This window comes from Molothrus aeneus, chromosome 3 (genome assembly GCF_037042795.1).
Source record: "Molothrus aeneus isolate 106 chromosome 3, BPBGC_Maene_1.0, whole genome shotgun sequence".
In the NCBI taxonomy this organism is placed as follows: Eukaryota; Metazoa; Chordata; class Aves; order Passeriformes; family Icteridae; genus Molothrus; species Molothrus aeneus.
Window position 1 is genome coordinate 25,077,626 of NC_089648.1, and position 21,437 is coordinate 25,099,062.

At 41.4% G+C, this 21,437-nt stretch overlaps 1 long non-coding RNA gene across 1 annotated transcript in view; it reads left to right on the forward strand.

Annotated features, from left to right (window-relative positions):
- Positions 1-21,437, forward strand: part of LOC136554500 (uncharacterized) — a 37,851-nt gene continuing 16,414 nt past the window's right edge. Inside the window, exon 1 of the long non-coding RNA XR_010783342.1 lies at positions 1-64. This is a non-coding gene — a long non-coding RNA (uncharacterized lncRNA). The remainder of the gene's footprint in view (positions 65-21,437) is intronic.

Genomic DNA, 21,437 nt, shown 5'->3' on the forward strand with positions numbered 1-21,437 from the left:
CAGGTCCAGAGCAAACGTTGAAGAATCCTCGAATTCTACACTTCTCTGCTGCGGCTGTGAATGAGTGAGTCAGTCACTCGAGAATAACCGTGTATCAGAGGGGAAACTGCTCACTGCAGACGGGGATCGTGTCTTAGGAAGCAGCTTTCCGAGCTGTATTGTTCAGACTGATGCTTACTTGTCTCATTACAAAATCAGGAGACTCTTCTGTCTCATGCAACATCCCAGTGTTACATCTCGAGAGGGGAGAGGAAAGTCTGGAGAAGTGAAGGTGACAGGTTGAAAAACGGAGGCAGGAAACAAACCCCACCACCCTTCCAAAATAAAAACCTCTTCACCCAAATATAGCGCCAAATAAACCACAAATCTGTACATAATCAATACTGATCTGGAACCAATCTGTTCCTCCCCAGCTTCGTGCGGATCCAGGGCTGCAAGTGCTTGTGATTACACAGAGTAGGAGGGTCATTTTCTAACAAGGGTGCTCACTGTATCTGAGCTCCAAATTATCCAGAGAGGACAGATGGCCCTTCTGATCTTATAATGAGAGCAGGGAGTGATTATCAGCCTGAACAAAAAAATGATGCTCTGCTGACATATTTTCACAGTTCTGAAATCTGTGCTTGCACTTATGCCTCGCTTCATATCCCTCTTCATTTAATTTAGGCATCGTTTGGGATTTTGGAGGGCTGTGTGAAATCCGTTCATTTATCTGGGTCTGTGTGTCTGTCTCTCTCTCCCCATGTATCTATCTAGGACATGTGTACAGACATAAAACAAAGGAAAGCAAAAGGTCACTTCACAGGAACTCTTAACCCAAATCACGCTTGGCAAAATATTTATACATAAATATATTTGCCAATAATTAGGAAGCCCAGCTGCCTCCCGGATGCCTAGATTTTATCCCTGCTCCTTGGCAGTTTTCTGGAGCTGTTGCATTCCATCTTTGCAATTACTGCAATACATGGTGAGTCAGTTCAGACCCCAGGTCTCTTCAGGGGAAAAAAAAACAACACATACTTGTGCATATTTGGGGCTTGTGTTCATGCTTTAACCATTTTGTTTTTTGTTTTGGTTTTTTTTTTTTTTGTTTTGTTTTGTTTTGGTTTGGTTTGGTTTGGTTTTTTTTAAGAAGTATCTGTAATAGAGAGCAGAATCCTCCACGAAGAAAAAAAAATCACGATGGCCAAGTGTAAAGGGAGATATTTCTTTCATTTGAAGATTTCTGCGATTTTGAGTCTAAAAGCAGTGTTAATCACCTTTACCCTGCACATAAAGTATAACAGAGAAGGAGGGCCGGGGAAGTTCCTAGTGACTGGCAGCAGTCAGATCTCCATCCCTCTTTCCAGGTCCCTCAGAGGCGAACTTGCAATTGCAGAGAAGTTAGGTCAGTACAAACAAATTAAATCAGGGAGCTATTCAGCGGTTACACAGTAATTTCTCTCTCCTATTTGCACTGTAATATTGCATTACCCTCTAATTGTCACATATACTTTTCACTCTCCAAATATGGAAGACAAATACTGAATCCGTTTAAAGTTGCGCCGCTTTCCAGGCTGCCCGGCTGGGCAGGGAAGCCTTTTCTGCGTGTTCTTGCTGCCATCTACTGGTCCCACGGCCGCAGCCCTTCGTCTGTGAAACTTCCCTCCGTTTTCACAGCCGAGAAGGGAAAGGTCTATGGCAAGCGGTGGGAAATGCACCTAATGAGAGAAGGCGTGATAATGTCGCCAGTGGCACTGCGAGGTCACCACGCCCTTCATTTTAAGCGTAGGGGAAGACGATGCTTTTAGTTAGTGGAGGTGTATTCACTACTTAGAACTAAATATGAGCATGAATCTTTATCCAGCTCTAGGTGTAAGCTGATTTTATACAAATAAGGTAGTTATTTAAGGTGTAGTTATATATATAGTTATGTAAGGTATAAAAATAAGGTAGTTATTTCACATTTTTGGTGCTAAGAGCTTTTTAAAATATATTTTTGAAGAAAAAAACCATTCCTTTTGCAGAAAAAAAACCCAATTTTAGATATTCTGTGTCATTACCAGTGTCAGATTTAAAGGCAACCAGTGCCAAAGTTTTCCCTACTCCCTTTTCCCTCTTCAGTGTCTACCTGAACTCCACCCCCAAACCTTGACAGAAGAGGTGTGTCATACTACATAAGTAATATCAGTTTGTCTTTGTCTGCCTTTTGCAAGCACTTTCTCTAGAAAGTACTGTTTTTTCATAGCAGCAGCATTTTTTCCTGAGGTATCACCTCATGTTATTTTCTGTTTATTTCCAAATGACTGCTGATTTGAAATAATGACACCATCTAATACTCTTATCCCATGAAAATCATAACATGCATAAAAAACTTCTTGGAGGAATGTATGGTTAGGAGAAATTTCTAGAGAAATGTGTTCCATTTCCACCTGTAGATTGTCTGGGCCAGATCCACTGAGGGCTTGTCACTCAATTATGAGCTAAGCCTCCCAGGTTCCTGTGATCCCTCCAGTAAAGCCTTCACAAAGTCCACACTTCAGAGACAGAGTGTTCAGGAATTTTCTGAAGGCATCAAGCAGCTCTAGGGCACTCTGAGGGCAATGAGAAGTTTTAGGCCTTGGACCCATCAGCCATCTTAGGTCAAACGCCCCTTGACAGAGCCCGTCTGTGGGGCCTCACTCAAGGGTCAGCAATTTACCATCTTAAAAATACTGCTGCCTCCATTGTCCCCTACGATGTGAGAAACTTCAGTGTTGATTTTTACTCCAAACAAGGCAGGGTATAACCACAGCTAACCATAGAAAACCTGTCTACTTCCATGTTTCCAACTTAAGGAAAGGAGTTCTGACTGGATGGTCCACATTCCTCCAGGGCAGTGGCTTGTCTAAGTCCTAATTCCTTTAATGCCTTAGGTTTAATTTTTAGGAAATAGGTTTCTGAGGTAGTCTTTCTGAGTTGCATTTCTTGATCCATAAATCTGCCTGACTATTTCAACCATCCCCTGGCTCCATGTCACAGCTTCTGGGACACCTGACTTTGGCAACAGGGATCTTCACCCAAATGAGGTCAAGAACACAGAGTTTAAAACTCAGTTGGCAGGAGAACACCAACAATGCACGTGATGCAGTGCAGAGTTGTTTCTGCCTCATTCTGAAAAGCCAGCTGAACAGCATGAAAAACATCTGAAAAGCATGGTCCGGACACAAGGAAACAGACTCAGGACACACCATGCTTTCCTTCAATGAAGGATCAATGAATAAATGAATCAATAAATATCAATGAGTCAATCAATGAATAAAGCACAACCCACAGATTCCCATCTGGCCTCAACTTCAGTATCAAACAAAGCATACAGGTTTTCTTTAAGGATATGCAAAGAATTATAATATGTATTTTGAGACTGTAGGTTTTTAAAGTAAGACCAAAGACATTTATAATGTATCATGAAACAGGCATATTCTGGTCATTCCCTCCCACCCTCTCTACATTCTCTGTGCATTTTGGCATTTTCCATGAGGTCTGAGCAGAGGCACAGTCTGGTATGAAGTACCTGAGCTATCAACCAACAGCATGAGGCCTTCACACAATGGTAGAGTGTCACACTCCTCTCCATGAGATCTCTGAGGGGCTACTCTGTCTTTAATTGTGGCTTGTTTCTGAATAAGCTATACTGTGACAGTCACACCTGTAGAAAGCAGATGTGACAGCTTTTGACTCCTGAGTGACTAGCTAGCCATCCAGGGAAGTTACCAGCTACCTGCTTTTCTCTTACTGCTATTAGTCTGGGTTTGCCTGTTCAAAGAGATTCTGCCTCAGCATATATGAACATCAAACAGAACATTATCTTTAAACACTTTTAGCCATTTTTTTAGCAGGACATATTGATATCATGTTCTGCTTTGCCTGTGTGACATCCACATGACAGCTTATGGTCCATGATCACCCATTTTTTAATCTGCTAGCCACTTTCACTTCCACTTGTCCAATGCACTGATCACTGCAGTACAGGGCTGTGTCGAGGCACATCCTGGCTGTGTGCATTTAACCTGTGTGCTGCTCTAAAATACCTGTGCTCCTGAGGTTGAACAGATGGCCACAGAAGATGTTACACACGGTATCTCTGGTTAAATGCCTCTCTGCACATGAGAAAATTATTTTTTGGGCAGTATAGCATATGATCATATGGGTCCTCTGTGACTGAGCTGCAAGCACACTGAGGACACAGCTGAGGCGTGTTCTCAGCTGAGTTGTGGTGCAGGAGAAAGATTTGTGTCATTTTACACATTCCAAATGATTCAGGGATCATGGCAATGTGCTTTGTTTTGAGGCTGTTGGCTAGCTTTTATTAAACCAGAGATTAATTTATTCCAGGGAATGGCCCAGATTCTTGTAGAAAGGAAGACATCAAGGCAGATTCTGCAAAGCCCAGTGGAAAAATTATGTTATTGTTGTTTTAAATAGTGTTCAACATATGACACTGTGAAACATAATGAGTAGCCTGAACATCTTGCTGCATCACTAATTCATAGTAATACAATTCTTTTTTCTGAGATGATTTGTACTACTTCTTGTACCACTTGTAAGTGGTACTTTGAAGTCAATCGATGCCTATTATTCAACATCTTCAGCAGATTTCAAAATGGAGGGAATTTATTCCATGCAAAGGTTAACATTTCAAACTTTTAAGACAACAAAGAGGCAAAATTTTGACATTTTAGTTACTCCTGAATATCTACATGAACAACCAGAATTTTCTATTTCAGTAAGTTTGCAACACTCCATGCTAGTATGGATTTCTTTTGACTTAATAATATGAACTTTTCTATTCTCTTAATATAAATTATAAAAACAAAGGGAATCACTTCAACAACTTAGAAATTAGATGCTCCAGTATTCTTTGCAAAGAACATTCACAGAACTTTCATCAACCAGTATTGAAATTGGTAACTTAGGACTTTTATAACAAGTTCTAATTATCAGATAATGAAGTGACTAGAAGGACAGGAAGTGTTTGCTCTGCAAAATAATAATTTACACTGAAACTGATAACTCTTAGTGCTATGATTTATGTGCTAAAATATGTGTATGCATTGGGAAACAAGGGAACTTACATTTAATTTAAATACTATTCAGGAGACAACCATTGAGATATGAATGCCTTAAGCAATACTCCGTGTAAGCTGATATTCCTACAGTCAGACAAAGCACAATAGGATAAATAGGATTTCTTTTTCTTATTTTATTTTAAGAAGAGGAAAAAAATATTCTCTTTACAGTCTAGCAATGAGTGCTCTTTGGTCTTCAGAACTACTGTGAGGTTAAGTGGAGAGGAGAACATTTGCTGTGCACCTTTACACATGAATTGCAAACACAGCTCCTGGTACTGAACATTCATTTGGGAATTACTCAGGCTCCCCATGTAGATCTGGGCTACTCAATGTACACATTAGATGATGTGGTTATTGAGTACATTCTAAGAATTACCTGTTTGAGAGTCAAGTCCCTAAATTCCTTGCAGACGTGTGTACCCCAATGAATGGCTGCTCCTACACTTGAAAACATTTCTTTTTCTTCCAAATTACATTCAGAAAACATTAAACAATTTCCAGTCTGTTCAACTGAACTATATCTGGTGAACTGCCTTCCTTTTTGATTTTTTTCTATGTTTGTGCCAATTGGAAGTATAAAATGAAGCCTTGCTTTCACAGGGGACCAAAGCATCTCTGTGCTAAATCTGATGCTGCAGACTGGATAGATGAATTCTGAATGAATGATGGTCTTACCCTTGTGATATGCACTTTCAGAATATTCTTCATGGCTCATCTTCCCTTCAAAAATATTGAAGTGACATCTTTTCTGGTCTCTGCTGACTTCTGGCTGGACTAATTTGGTCTTAGCAATCATAAGTGTTGTAGGAAATACTGTGCATTTTAGAACTGAAGCTTTGACATGATACAAGTTAGACCTCGTTGAGCAATTTGGATAATCATGTGTTTTATGGCTTTCAGATGTTCTTGCTGCAGCGTAAAAGTCCATAAATATTTAGAACAGAGAGTATGTGGTCCATTTATGCCTATTTTATGTGGCATTATTTTTCTTTATTGGAGCTTGTTATTTTGTGTATGACAGCAGCATTGTAGTTTTCAAATAGGATTTTTTTTTTTAAGATTTCTTGTAACACAGAAGCGTTGAGGTGATCAGAAGATGAATTCTATTTTAAGATCCAGAAACTGGAAGATATCAACAAAGATTAGCTGAAGAAAAATAAAGAAATAATCTATGACAGTGTTGAGAACGATTCTCAGAATTTTAAATACTTGTTAAAGGCTTTGCTGTATTTCACTTCAATAAACATCATGCTCCAGTTACTACTTGAAACCATAGGGGCATTATCCTGTGCAGCACTTATCAATATTTTAACACGTGAAAGTCAAATGATGTTGAAACATTGAACTATATTTCCATCTGTGCAAGCTAAAATGGTACAAATGCATCCTGTGTAATGGAATACTACATCCCCAGTTACTTTCTTACAAGTGATACCTGATTCCTCTGTATTTTCTGTGGTTGTTTCCATTGCTCTGATGGTGCCCAAAGGAAGACTGTCTTTTAAAATTAATGTTTATAGCATTTAAGGAGTTTTAACCCGATCTGCCTTAAATCCAGAGAAAACAAATTCTTGGAAATTGCTACAAAAATTAGTAGTTAATTTTCTGTTACCCTTGCCTCAGTGTTAAATTTTTCTGTGCATTTTGTGTGAAAATGGGTATTGGTACAAAAACAATCACCCTGAGATTGGCTAGAACACAAATATACTTCTCCCACGAGTGATTCTGAGAGCTTGTGTCCAATGGAAAAATGTTCTACTGGTGGGCAGTAAAGAGAAGAGATGGAGGTTGCTGCCAAAGGTTGCATATTTCAGTGGGATTTCTCTGAAACCTCTGGGAAGACAGCTCCAGTCCCAGACCTGCAGCCTGAGCCCCACACGCCGTGGTCCCAGAGCCACCAGCAGCAGGCACAACTGGATGGCCTGTCAAATACTAGACCAGCCGCCTGGCTTCACCCCAGGAGGAGGATCACTGCCCTGCAGATGGGTGTGACACAGGTGTGACAGCACAAGAGTGTGACACACATGTCAGATGTTAACTGTATTACTGAGTGTCACTGAGAGTCTGCACCCTGACAAGTTCTTCTACCAGCAACCCATCACAGATTAAATGGGTGATACTCCTTCTGTGAACCCCCTTCCATGAACCTGTCTCCTGTTGCTTATGTTGTATCTGACATTGTGAGCCTTCTATCTGGTCACTGAATTTTTTCTTGGCTTGCATATTGGTTTGCTTTGTTTCACAATCTCCTTGTTTCTCCTGACTTATCTACCCAAGGCCTTGGCTTCTATCAACGAGCCATGTACTCTTTTATTTCTTGGAGCTATCTGAAGTGTTCTCTCTCCATGGTCGTGTGTCTGTGCTTCTTGTATGATCTCTTTCCTACTGAAGCCTGGACTGCTGCTGTTTGCTGCTGCTTTAGAAAAGAATTTGAAGACTATCGAAGCTGCTTAATCGTGGGGCTGCTTCAAGTGCTTTTCTCCAGTCCTTCAGGGGCTGCTCATTTAGCTCCCATGTTTCTCTGTCTAGTTACAGGCTGTAACACCAAGTGAAGCAGACTTTGTCTTCTCCTGCCCACTTCCTGCACAGTAGCCACCTGTGCTATTGAGAGGATGAATTTTTAAATTGCATTATTGCAGGTCTGGACTTCCTTCCCATCTGATCTGATGTCTTCCTGTAGGTGTTCAGGTGCATCAATGAGCCAAAGAGAGAGCTGAGGTATACAGAAAAATGACACAGAAAACTGTCATTACTTGGGCACTTGGTCCCTTCATGTGCCAGTCAGGTCCATGCTTTGTAGTGGCCTGCTCATCAGCAATGGCCAGGACTCCAAAATGCCAGTTATGCCTGTGTCCAGTGAGAAAGATTCTCTGTTTTCACAGGTTTCCCAGCTTCTCACACTGGCCTTACATTTTTTTCACTTAATATAACCAATCACTGCACAATCACTGCACCAATCACATATTCTTCCCAAGACTTCACTGACTCTGCTTTATATTTTTAATTCTCCATGTGAGGATAGCTACAGACAGTCCATTACTATTGTTTAGCAGTGTTTCTTGGAATGGATTTCAGAGGGCTTTCCATCCACCTAGAAGCAACTTGATCCATTAGCCTGTAAGTGTCTGTAAGTGCATCCAGTAGAAGGGCTGCAATCTTTTAGTCAATACTTTTCTTCTACAATGCATGCATCTAGAGCACCTTCAGAGCTGGTAAAATTATACAGCAGATGCTGCTGCTTCATCAGAAGACCAATCCTAGGTCAACTCCCCACTGCCATGGGATAATCATGGTGCTGGAATGTAACATGAGTCTTTTTGTAATGTTCCGCTGTACCCATGATTGATTGTAAGCTGAACATTTCCCCTTCTTTTTTTCCATTGAACCCTGACATCTGCATTTTCCATTTGTCTGTCTGCCTGGCTTCCTACTTGTTTTGAGCTAGAGTGCTTGAGAAGTGCTGTTCTCTGTCAGTACTGAAACCCTTTCCCCAGCAGCTGATCTGTTCTCACAGTTTGGGTTAGTTGCTTCAGACTGGTGTCTCTTTGCATTCTTTTCTCTGAGCTGCAGTGGAGAGTCCCAGGCAGCACAGGCATGGTGACAGGAAATGGCAGCAGTGTCTGGACATGAGACAACAGCTCTGGGAACCCTGTAATGCCTCATGTGGTTACTGTGATCAACCAGGGAAAATTATTCCATATCCAGCAGCTCAGTAGGCAGTTTGGGGTTGGAGACATTGTGACTTTGTGAGAGATTTTGATTTTTCAAGCTCTTGCACAGATCGCCAGTACATAAATCTCAGAATCATGCATTTGAGTTCCAAGAGGACTGAAGTTAAGCATGGAGATCATAGGGCCTTTTCAAAAAAGAAATGGGGCCTAGGATTTGTGATCTAGATGATCAGGCAACTCTAGCTCAACAGCAAAATCAGTTTTTGATCAACTTTGGACTGTAAATAGTGAATTATTTTAACCAAGACTGGAGCAGAGCTTTGTGTTTGGATATCCACTTCTGACTATCTTCAATGAAGTAGGGCACAGAGATAACGCCAGCTGAGGTGTGTAATGCCAATGTCAATGCCAAGTGTTCCATGTTTGAGACATGGTGACCCTGGCTTCTGTTTGTTATGTGCCCCACAGTTGAGTGCTGCTTCCAAATTTATGTGTGGATGCCAGTTATCATCTTTGTTAGGTAAGTAAATGATAAAAGAAATTAGTCAGTAGACATTCTATTACAACAATATGGTCATGCAGTATTTTAGATGGACTTTTGAAATTTTCCTCCTGAGAAGAATATTTAAAAAATCTTCACATCCTTATATAATTATACTTTATGCTTAGCTCACTATACAGGATGCATTCCTACCTTCATCCTTTTATTAAATTTTTGATCTGTAAATCCTGCAGAATTTTCAGAAGTGTATGTCCTCCCATACAGGTGGGATACACTTTTTTAAAGTGTACTTTGTGTGGTAGGTATGCCATGTTTCCTTGCTCGGGACATTCTTTTATGTGAACCTCCATAAACTGACTAATGTCATGCTCTAGAATGTACTAAAAGTGAAGTAATTATGCCCTGAGATGTCAGATGACATTCAATGTAAATAAATGCAAATGCGTGTGGAGAAAAGGTGACCCATTTAAAGTGATGGCTCAAATCTACAGCATACCCTTGCCAAGTTATTGTTTTGTATGTTGTTCTGAGCCCTTCATCTCTAAGAAAGTATAACAAAGCTGGAAAAGGTTCAGAGAAGGATGAAAAGGCGGCCAAGTATATGGAATTATACTTTACGAGAAAAAAAAGGAAATGTTCAAAACAAACAGAAGAAAGTATATTCGTTTATACAACATGTCTGAAACCATAGGAATGCTCTGCTGTGGGATGCTGCAAATGGTGAAAGCTGACCTTGATTCAGGGAGAGATAGGGAAAATTAGCATAAGAGAAAGACCCAATAAATAAAATTATTTTGGATCTGGAAGTCCCTGAGCAGCAAGCTGTTGCAATGTGGTTATGTGAGTTTGGTGTCTCTCAGAAACAGGTTGCTGTGCTGGATGGATCATTGACTTGATTCACTATGGCCACTCTTAGCATTTATCTTAGAAGACTCCATATCTCTGAACAAAATGACAGCTGGCCAGTGGCTAGTCTTCCACTGTATTTCCTGGCCAAAAGTGGAAAGCCATGTTTGAGCTCCTTCCCTTTGAAACTGGCAGCTGGGCCAGGCTCTTCCATTTGTGCCTGGAGTTATGAGCAGCAAAACAAATCTACAGCACAGACTCTGCTCTAAAAGATTTGGGTTTGTGCCAACAAGGAGCAAAAACACATTCTGAAAATTTTAGTGTTGCTGCAGAGTACAACAGTGCATGGCGCATGTAGCTTCCTGATGACTTGTCTAACAATCTTACCTGGAAATGTGTTTTCCCCAAGATCAGATGGAAGAAAGACCCAAAGCCTCACTTTCTTCATTGCCCTCTCTGCTTAGACACAGATTTTGAAGGAGTAGGTGTCTGCTTTGGTCAACCATTTTGGAGAAATTGGGATGGGCTTTGGGACCCAGACTAAACAAGGCATTTATGGAGTTTCTATACAGTTGGATGTCACTTAGTTTGGCAAGGTTGTCCTGTACCTGGAAAGGTAGGCAATAAAACTTGCAACCTGTTTTCTACCTAACATATGGTATCTAACCCCACTGGAGGCTTGTGCTTGGCAAGCAGAGGAAAAACACTGCAAATTTAATTTAGGCACATATTCAATAGTAGTCATATGGTTTCCACACGCTCTGCTTTGGACACAGGCCAGTGTGTATAAACAAAGGAATATATAATACCAGTAGTATGGAATTTTCTTCCTCTTTTCAGCTTTCACTAAAAATTAGGTGTCTTTGTTCAGGAACACAAACCATTCCTTCTGGCAAAATAACCTCCAAGCCCCTGGCCTTCCATTCATCTTCTTTGGATCTATAAAACAAGTTATGATGTCTAAAGGATCACAAAAAGGACAGGAAAATACATCCATAATCTGTCATCTTTATTTGTGTTTTGTTCACTTCATTGTTCACTTCATTATTTATTTCAAGAAACATTATCTGAAGTTCAGAAATATGTAGGAATCCCAAATAAGTTGCAGATGCAAGGATCTGGTGTCTTTGAAAATGAGTCATATTGGACATATATGTTTGAGTTTTCGCTGCCTCAGTTTACCTACCTAAAAAGATAAGAGTTGTATCTGCCAGCTGACTTGGCTGGTGCACTGTGGAATTAAATTGGGGATTGAAAAAATGCTTTGAAGTTCCTATCTGAAACACATTGAGCATTTGTGAGGTGTTACAGTGTTTAAACAATGAGTGATAGCACACAAGTTCAACTTATTCACAATACTATGTAAAAGCAATGTATTAACCTTTTGGATTGAATCACAGTTTCAGTTTGGGATGGATTAGAGGTCTCTCTAAATGCATTAATACCTGAGAACATCACCAGACTGAAAATCAATTCCCTCAAGAGACAAGCTGCCGTGGTATCATGGTCAGCAGGAGCCAGAAAGTGAGGAGACTGCACCAGGGTGTGGATATAGACAGTGCTTACAGCTACTGTTAAACAATTCAACAGCACAGCAGTTCTTCTTCCTCCTCCTCTGCTGTCTGAAGGCAAATGGTTACCTGAGACATGAACTGCAGCACTCAGGCAATGTCATAATTCATGCTGTTTCATGCTTGCCTTACTGCCAAAAGATCCAAAGACTATGAATTTTTCTGCTATCCATGAGTTTGGGATTTAATTATTGCACTCTAATCTGAATTCTGAGTGAATATTTTGAAGAATAATTGTGAGTTATTTGGAAACAAGACAGTTCCTGTGGATTCATACATCAAAAATCTTGACTTCATTTGGGAGCTGAGCTTCTGGGCACAATAAGAAGTAATTCCCCAGCAGTGAAAAAGCTGCAGAGAAGTCCAGCTATGGGCAGTCATGTGGCTACTGAGTGTTCAGGTAGAGCAATTGTCCTGGAGTCTGTGGGTTGCAGAAACAGTGCAATATATTGATATAAACGCTCACTAACACTGAATCCAATCCATTTACTGGCACTGGACCCCATCTCAACCACATCATGTTACTGAGGCTGAATAGAGATACCAATATTCAGGAAATTTTGGTTGGTGTGGAGGCCAGCATGAGGCCTCAAGGTACTGAGGATTTGTTTGAGTTCAGATGTGGCCCTGTCACTGCCTAAACTGAATATTTGTTACTGCACCTCCTTAAGGCAATACCTGTATTGTCACATTGCTGAGGTGGAAGGAAACACAAAGCCCATCAAGCAAAATTTAGAATTTGGGACTATGATATAAGATTGTTAAGCTGCATTTGGGAACTGCTGTTAAGCTTGGTTTATAGGGCAATCTTGTCACCTGTTGGACATCTGATGTTAAGTGCCCACACTTTTTGTGACAGTTTGGCTCCTGTGACAAGGTAAGAGATTGAAAGAAATCCTAAAGAGACTCTGAAATATATATTATTTTTTGTTTTAAGATGGAAGGAGGGAAGAGATGGAGATGGACAGTTCCTTGCCTTCAGAAACTTTCTGGTCTGAGAGCACTCAGGCTTGAGGCTATTCCCAGCGTAGCAATGAGGCTACCAGCAAAAACCAGGGTAGATCTGAACATGTCTCTGCAGGGTTTCAAGGCAGGTGGGTGCTTCCAGAGCAGCCACTGTGTCCTGCTATGTTGATAGACCTACTAAGGAAGCAAGGTGTGCAGGCATTGTGTAATCCTCAGGGCTCAGGAGGAGAACAGGAAAGAATTATTTGCCTTTCTGATGGAAAGTAGGCCCAGGAACTGGTGATACTTCCTTGGGTCACATGATAAGAGAATTCTCTCCAAAAGACATATTCTTGCCTCCTTTAATACAATAATATTTATTCTGGCCACTTTACTTAGGCTGCAGGTTGAGGGAGGTGGAGGGGAAACTGCACAGCACTGAAGACTTTGACTCACTAACACATTTCTCTCTTGCTGCTTGGAAGGTGACATTACAGGTTCTGTTGATGAATGAGCATTGCTAAACACACTGTACAAAAACGTGCATCTGGAACATGGCACTTCAGCTTCTCTCTCCCCTGGAGAGCCAAGCAGAAGTCAGAGTGGTGCATGTGTGTGTGAAAAACAAAGCAGGAGTCAGAGTGGTGCATGTGTGTGTGAAAAACAAAGGCTTATCATGGCAGCATGAAATGAGGAAGGGATCTTCCACAGCTGTCCTCAGGAGCAAGCATGACAGTCATTTTGGCACTTCTCTGATGCCTTTCAGGTGGTTGCACACAACCTTGAGCATTTTCTGGGACAGGATGTGTGTGTATATGCATCACAGTCCCAAGGCATTTAATGAGAAACTTTCCAAAGCTGAAGTATTCCCCGCTATCTTTTGCTTATTGAACGGAAAAATTGGCCCAAACCACGCACATGTGCACTCGCATTAGGTAAAATTGCAAAGGATGTGAGTGTTGTTAAGTATAAATATCCATTATTTTCACTCCTGAGAAGATGCTTGCATATATTAAGATTTCTCTACTTCAGATATAAATATGGGTACAGATTTTCTACTGGAAGAGAGCAAGTATCAGCAGAGAACTGGGCCAGGGAAGCACCATCCCTCCATTGTTGGTATATTCCATTGCAGTACACCTCTCTTGGCCTTGCAACACAGAGGAAGCCATGTATGGAGGCACCTGGCTGTACAACTTCAGTTACAAAAAGATTTTGGAGTAGTTTTTCATCTCTCTTCCCTCAATTGGGAATACAAGCTGCAAATGACAGATTAAAATCTTAAAACAGATCTTATGGTCTGAAGACAGCTCTCGCCATTCTTGCCCCTGCAAAGAGGAGCAATGCTGGTGACAAGGACTGCACCTAGGTGTGCTGGGGCACGAGGAGGCTGCACACAGGCACACAGGCAGGCAGTGTCCCCAAGGCACAGCTTGCTAAGGTAGCCTCATCCCCAGCTGGCTCAGTCTTTTCACATCACACCTGTGTAGAGTCTGCTGCATTTCAGGGTTTGCTTGTCCCCCTCCTGGGGACCGGGGATGGATTTTGAGGCTTGACACAGCATGAGCACCAAAGTGCCCAGGGCTATTTAGGGAGCCAAAATACAAACCATCAATCCTGATTTAATCACCAGAAATACCTCTCTTGTTCTCAATAGTTGATTCCTCCTTCACTACTATCTATAAGGTGTTTAAACTCTCTTTAAATATAATTTCATGGAGCTTTCATTTACTTTACACTCAACTCATTTAGTTTGCTACCTTTGTTCATAGATGCTGAGAAACTACATTTCAGTTGCCAGTTCTCCCAGTCTTTCTGCTCATTTGCTGCTATTCTTTCTCATAGAAAGAAAAGGTTCTTTATAGCACTTTCCAGGTCAACCTCCTCCTTTGAAAGATTTTTTGCTGATTCCTCCAGAATGTTCCCTTGTGGTCAATGCCATTCTTATGCTTATATTCTTAATAAATATCTAACAGCTTCATGTGATTCTATACTCTCTTGGACTGTCCTAGTGGCAATATTGACATTTCCTGACTGCTCTAAAACTCAGCTTCAGGTGTAAGTGCTTTCTGAGAAATCAAGTTCCAAGAACATTCATAAGCATATCCCAACTGTCCATCTGAACTGTGGGATTATATTCCCTATTGACCAACAATTCACATTTCAAGTACCTTGCTGAAGACTTTAGGTCTCACTTTATTTTTACAACACCGCATGTGAATGGCTGTGAGATGAAATCTTCACTGATTAGGAGGGGATGCACAAAGGCAGTGTCAGAAGTCCAAGCTCTCTGAACTTTCACAGGACCACAACTGAATGAGTTAAAGGTGCTAATGCAATGAGACTCTCAGGCATGGCATGAAATTTATCCATGGTGATTAGGGAAACCCTATCCTTTGGGCTGTTTTGGCACATTAGGCACTTTTTAAAGCTAAATGAATCCCTTATCACCATATAGCTCCACACACTCTGTCTGTGAATCTGTGCTGGCCAGCTGCTTGTATTTACTGTCATCCAGTCTGCCCTATTTATGCTTCAGTGTGCTCTGTACTGCTTTGGAGATTATTTCTCTTCCATGTTAAAGAGTATTTTGCTCTTAAGGGCTCATTAATGTATTTGTTCCTGACACAAGCACACACAAAATCCCAGCAAAGAATGCAAACCCAATTCCTTCTATGACAAAGATCAAAATTTGGTCTTTAATATGAAAGCAGCTGTATTTTTGTTGGAAAATGTAGAGGGATGTAATATAACAGATTAGGTGGTGACATATGAGACAAATGGCCTAATTAATGGCTCATCTTTCCAGAGATTTCTTAATTTATTTTCTGTGGCATTTATTAAGGAATTTGCTGATCACAGAAACATCTTGAACAATGAACATTCTACTTTTTAACTGAATTCTTGCCCAGACACCAAAGGGAGAGACTTAGTTTTAGGAGAAATTACTTTCAGAGGAGTGTAATTGCAACCCTGAAATTCAGGTCATTTCCTTATGGGCTACAGTATGAAAGAGGGCCATTAAAGCTCAGGAAATCTGGAAGAGAGAGTTGCCCACTCTACCTGTCCCCCCAAAAGAAACCATGATCATGCCAAATCATTCTAAAGCATGTAAGGCATGCTTTAGAATGTAGGGCATATTCTCTGTATTCTTCTATTACTGAGAAACTCCTTCTTCTTCCTATGGGGAGTAGGCTGTAGCTGGACCATTGTCCAGCCAGGCTGAAAGAATAGTCATTTGGGAGTGTACAGGGGTCCTAATGAAGAGGAGCTTAATACAGAGTTTACAGGCAGTTTCTGGGATATCCAATAAGGGTCATACCCATCTCCCATTATATTTTGGAGGTTAATGTGCTCTGAATCCTTTTAGCCTCCTTTAATAACCCTGACAAACCCAGTGAGTTCTGAGTATATGCCACCACAAATAATTTCTATTCCAACTCCTTATAAGGACAGAGGATGCATAGGAATGAGGATGGATTGAGTTTCTTTGGTTTTCTGGAACTTAGAGATGCAGATGCAATTTCTCATGTGGAATTAAAGGCAGCTAGGTGCATCAGCATTTTTTGAAATCTTTCTGTGGCCCCAAATCTCAAGATCACACAGGTTTCTAATTCCATCTAAAGTCAATGGAGTTGACCATCAGTCTGAAGACCTAAATCTTAGGGAGAATTTTCAAAAGCACCCAAGGTACCAATTTCCCGTCAATACTGTATATAACCTGCTGATTTCCAAAGAAGAGAACACGGAGTTTGCCATCTACTGCAGTGAAACACGGGGGTTGATTCATTTGTTACAGGCTGAATATATATATTAAACCTCCATTCTCAATCTGTTTCTCCACCTGGATGTCATTGTGCCTAATACAGTGCTCACAAGTTCTTACCCTGCAGTTACCAAACATGCTTGTGTCTGCGCATGAAAGTACTCATGGAAATGGCAGAGACCTATCACATATTTTTCCAGGCATTGCCATTCCAACTTCAAAAAACTGGTTGCAATGTCAGTCGTGAGGTTTTCCAGCATCTGGATTTTTTTTAAGGTACCAGTACTTAAAGGAAGAGGAACTCAGAAAGCCTATTTCTGACATGAATTCTAGCACAAAGAGATAAAGACTGGTTCAACAGCAGCCTTAAATAAAGAAACATGACTAAACAGGAGCACATTCTTATTAGCAAGCAGTTGTCTGTCCTACAGAAAGCAGAACATGCTAATATATGTAACCATAAAGACAGACTCCAAAATATTTAAGTTCATGAGCAGAGGTGTTGACAGTTAAATTGAACTTCTGGCAGGCATTTGCAGCTTGTGAGGGAGCAAACAGCAACTCTTCAGCTTTCAAAACATTTACCAAAGATAATAATTACAAAGCCACATAGTTTCAGAATGACTTTCATTTGTCAGGACAGTTAACAGAGTGGGAAGCAAAGCCAAGAGAAAAGCCAAATGCTAGCAGGAAAATACTGACAAATCACTTGATGTAAATTTGAGCCCTGTAGTAAGACAGGAGAGCACAGGACCTGCCATCTAGTCCCAGCAGGCCCACACTGAATCTGTTATGGTTTTCTGACCTGGGGAGGAACCAGGCTGTGCTGGGATTGTACCCAAGAGTCTGGTGCAGCCCTGGGGCAGGGCATCCAGTCCGAGAGTGTCCCTTTCCCCTTCACCCCTCTCCAAGTCTGCGTGGGTATGGGTGGGGCTGCATCATGTCCTAGCCAACAGACTGAGAACTTCTTGATGACAGGGAAAGGGGGAGAGAGGAAGGAGGTTTCTAGGAGTAGACAACAGGGATAACCACCCCTGTGGGAAGGGAAGCATCTGGGATATTATCGTTTTCTGCTCGACAGGAGGAGGAAGTGTATCACTCAGTGGATTTGTTCCACATTGTACCTTAGCATCCACCTCCAACTTTCTTCTCCTGCTGCCTTCCCTCTGTGCCCTCTGGCCATCCCTCTAGCCTTATTTCTTCTATTCTGTAGCAAAAGTGGCTGTTGGCAGCCAGCTATCCAGAGCCAGGGCACCTCTTAGCTGGTCCTTTATCTGATTCTCATTAGACCTGTTTCAGCCTGATGAATTTCACATGGGCTCCACAAGTCACCCTGCTCTGCAGGCATTTTCATGAAAGCTGAACTTGCAATACCATCCCTGGGCAGTAAATTTGGGCTGTTGGTTCATTTGTAAAGGTCTTGCAAAGAGTTATCACTTACCATCTCTATTAATTTCTGTGGAAAATAAACATTGGAACTAAAAGAGGGAGGAGACAGGTGAACCAATTTAGGTTAAATAACCTCTAGCAAACGAAACTGTTTTCAGATACAATATAGGTTGTCTGAGTTTTGTTTTTCATGTATTTGCTTTTAAACTCAGCTAATCCTGACCAGTGTTGGTGCTCTTCTGCTTTCTGTCTTGGAACAGACCCAGAAATAGCAAAATACTTTGCAGAAGAGGCTGTTCACAGAGGAGGTCTGGGAGTACAGAAGTAGGAGAGAGAGAAATTTTATGAGTAAATCTGTTCATATTAATCTTCTGTCCTGATTACTCAGATTAAGAATGTTTCAATAAGCCCGTATTATTTGCAGTACAGAAAGAAGTCAGCCAGGATGTAGACCCTCCTGAGCTCTGTCTATCCACAAAGGCTGGAGAAAATGTAAGTAACAGTCTGCCCATAGGATGTGACTCTTGGGAGCAACTCACAGCTATGGCAGCTGACACCAACTGCAGGGGCTGCTCACCTGGGGAGACTATGATAACACTCTTTGTTGGAACCCAGGGCACAGGGAATATTTCTCTGCCTGTCCTGAGAAGTCCTGATCCCCAGGGGAGCACTGCTTTTAACTTTCATCCATAGAGAAAGCTTCCAAGGCTTTGGGATGAATTGGAATCTATGAATGTGTGAAATAGATAATAGTATAGTTTATCACAGGGTGAAAAACTCAGAGTTTTAGGGTTTTAGTATGGAGGTAGATAGAAGACAAGATGGAGGATTTTGGGTGTTGTCTGATCTCCTTCTTGTTCTTCATCTGCTCCATTTTCTGCAGGGTTGGTGGCATGGTTGGAGTGATTGGTTAGATAGAGACACAATGCAGATGTTGTGTGGACAGACAAATAATTAATTATTGGTAGAAAGGTAGAAATAAAGTATGTTCTAAGAGTTAATTGGATAAATTAGCTTTAAAAGACCTTGAATCTGTGTGTCTCGTGACTTTTGGTGCCTTCTCTTTGTACGCTAAGTCTGAGATGTAGACGGTGTGCTGAACTTCTGATAAGAGAAAAATAAACAACCTGAAGACCAAAAAACCAAAATTCCTGTTCATCTCTCAATACTGACACAGGACTTTTTACGGCTCTCCCCATCAGGGGGATCCTTGGGGAGGAATTCCACAACTCTAAAACCAGTGGATATCATGCATTTGTTGCCTCATATATGGCTCAGAAAAGAGAATGTAAAATCTTCTAATCTTGCTGTCAAGCCACTAGCTATCTTCAGTGCATCTTAGCAGAGTGAGGACAAAACCCCCAACAGGTACTCTAGTCCAGTGCTACCCATGTGGATGAGCCGCAAATAAAGATTTCTGAGCATCGATGAACTGTAGCAGCCTGCATAACATACCACAGCCTTGCCATGATTTGGCAATACCAGCAGAAAGATGCTGAAGTGTTACCGTAATACTTTCCTTTTCACGCTTCAATAAGTAGTTAAAAAGAGTATTTAACCACCCAGTCTCCATACTGTCATTCCTTTCTGAGACTTCTGGCAGTGATTCTGTAGATAGATGATACCAGTATCATGTTCAGGTGAGGTAGAAACATTTCTGGTAACTGTGCATTCTTACAAAAAAAAAAAATTCTGCTTGCAAAGAATATACCTGGCTTCAGAGCAAGAACAAACAAAGTGGGAGGCTTGATACACTGCACAGATGTTAAGAAGCATAAGGCAATTACAGCTCCTTTAATTCAGCCTTTCTGTGTTGAAAGCACTGTAGATCTACAGAATTATTTATTATGGACTTCTGCAGGTGCAATGCCATAGCAGCATACACTGCTGCTGCTGTGTCTTCTGGGAAATGCCATCCTGAGTGCATAGAGGCACACAGAATGACACATTGGGTATGGTCAGATCAACTCTCCTAGGGTAGCTATGAGATATTTTCTAAGATAGCACTTTGCCATTCTGGAGTCCTGTGTTTCTGAAGAGCTTCATAGAGCTCATTTGATCCACAGTTGTGAACAGTCAAATCTGTCTTTAGGAAAGAAAAAGAAGAAGAAGGAAAAGAGGACATCCCATTTCTCCCTCAGTTCTGGATTCCTGGGTGTGTACTGAAACCTTTGATGGTTCTGGGTCCGGTCAGGGGTGATGGTGACAATGATGACAATTTTCTGGAAAAGCAATCATTAATTTAAAATGGGGGTTGTCCTTTCAGAGTCATATTTTTTGTGGCAGAAGAGTTGGTTGCAGTCATCAACATCCTTGGCCCATATCAGCAAAATGAGTATTTTTTGTAGGCTATCATTGACCAGATGAGTTTGGTTCATAATCCAAAGAGCTTGACCGAAAACCTGGATCACTTTTTTGGAGTTGACTACAAGACCTTTACTTTAGTTCTGCTTCTTGTAGACCTTTGGCAAATGGAGGTGAGTATATGCGCACAAGAATATGGGGATGCAGGCTCTACAAGCAAAAAAATCTGTGCTTGGCGCAGCATGGAAAGATGCATTTTAGATACTCTACTCAGTCACATCTCACACTTATTCATATAATTTTCTGTGCTATTCTATCTGTTCCCACAGTGACTGCATCCCCCCCCCCCCAAACAACCACACCAAACTCTTGTCTTTGGGGCTAATCCTGCTGCCTTCACTCACCCAGACTGGGATGACCCAGCTCTGTATGCTCAGCCATCTCCCAGCCTTGCTCAGGGAGGCCCCATGGCTGTCTCTGCCACACCAGGGAACTGCAGGGTTTAGGCCAGCCAAGTGACCATCCAGGCAACTTCCATGCAGGCAGCATCGAGGGAGCCAAGCCCCCCTGTGTCCATGTGCTGGGAGGACCAATGTCAGATGAGCTCCACAGGGCACATTTGAGCTACATCTGAGCCTCCTTTCACGGGTTTGTTGTCTGCGTGACTGATGCGCCTGGTATCAGGGCAGCTTTGGAGCTGCCTGTAGCACACAGTGGGGGTCCAGCCTCAGGGCTTGGTGATCCTTCTCTTCTAATTATTTCTAGAGAATTACACAGATGAATTGTACAGGCGTGATAAGACTTACCAGGGATTTAAGGAGTACTTATGTGTTTCATGGGGAAGCTGTGGGAAACTACATTCTGCTCAAAATATGTGCAGCAGGAACGGATCCTTTCCTTGAAGGGATCTAAAAATACTCTCTGTTACTATACTGTAGTTGTGTAAACCCTCTGCTTATAGGATTAGAGGACTGTATATATGGAAGGCTCAGGACTAGAGTTGCCACGGTCACACAGTAATTATTATATGTGACCTATAAATTCTCTTTTTGTCTCACATCACTATAGCAATGCATTAAAAGCATTTTGTCCCTTTCTGTCTTTCTTTTTCTCCCTTAATTCTCACATCATTCTGGTGTCTTCATACATGAAGATTAGAAGAGTTTTTCTTTTCAACTTCATGTCATGATGACATCAGGATTGGGACTCCACAGGCTCACACTGAAATAATTGACGCTATTTGCATTTTACATTCTAACAGCTTCATAACAAGATCTCTGTAGACTTGCACTGAAATTGTTTTCCCACTGAAGTCTTACAACACAGCAGCAATATAATGACATTTTAATGGGA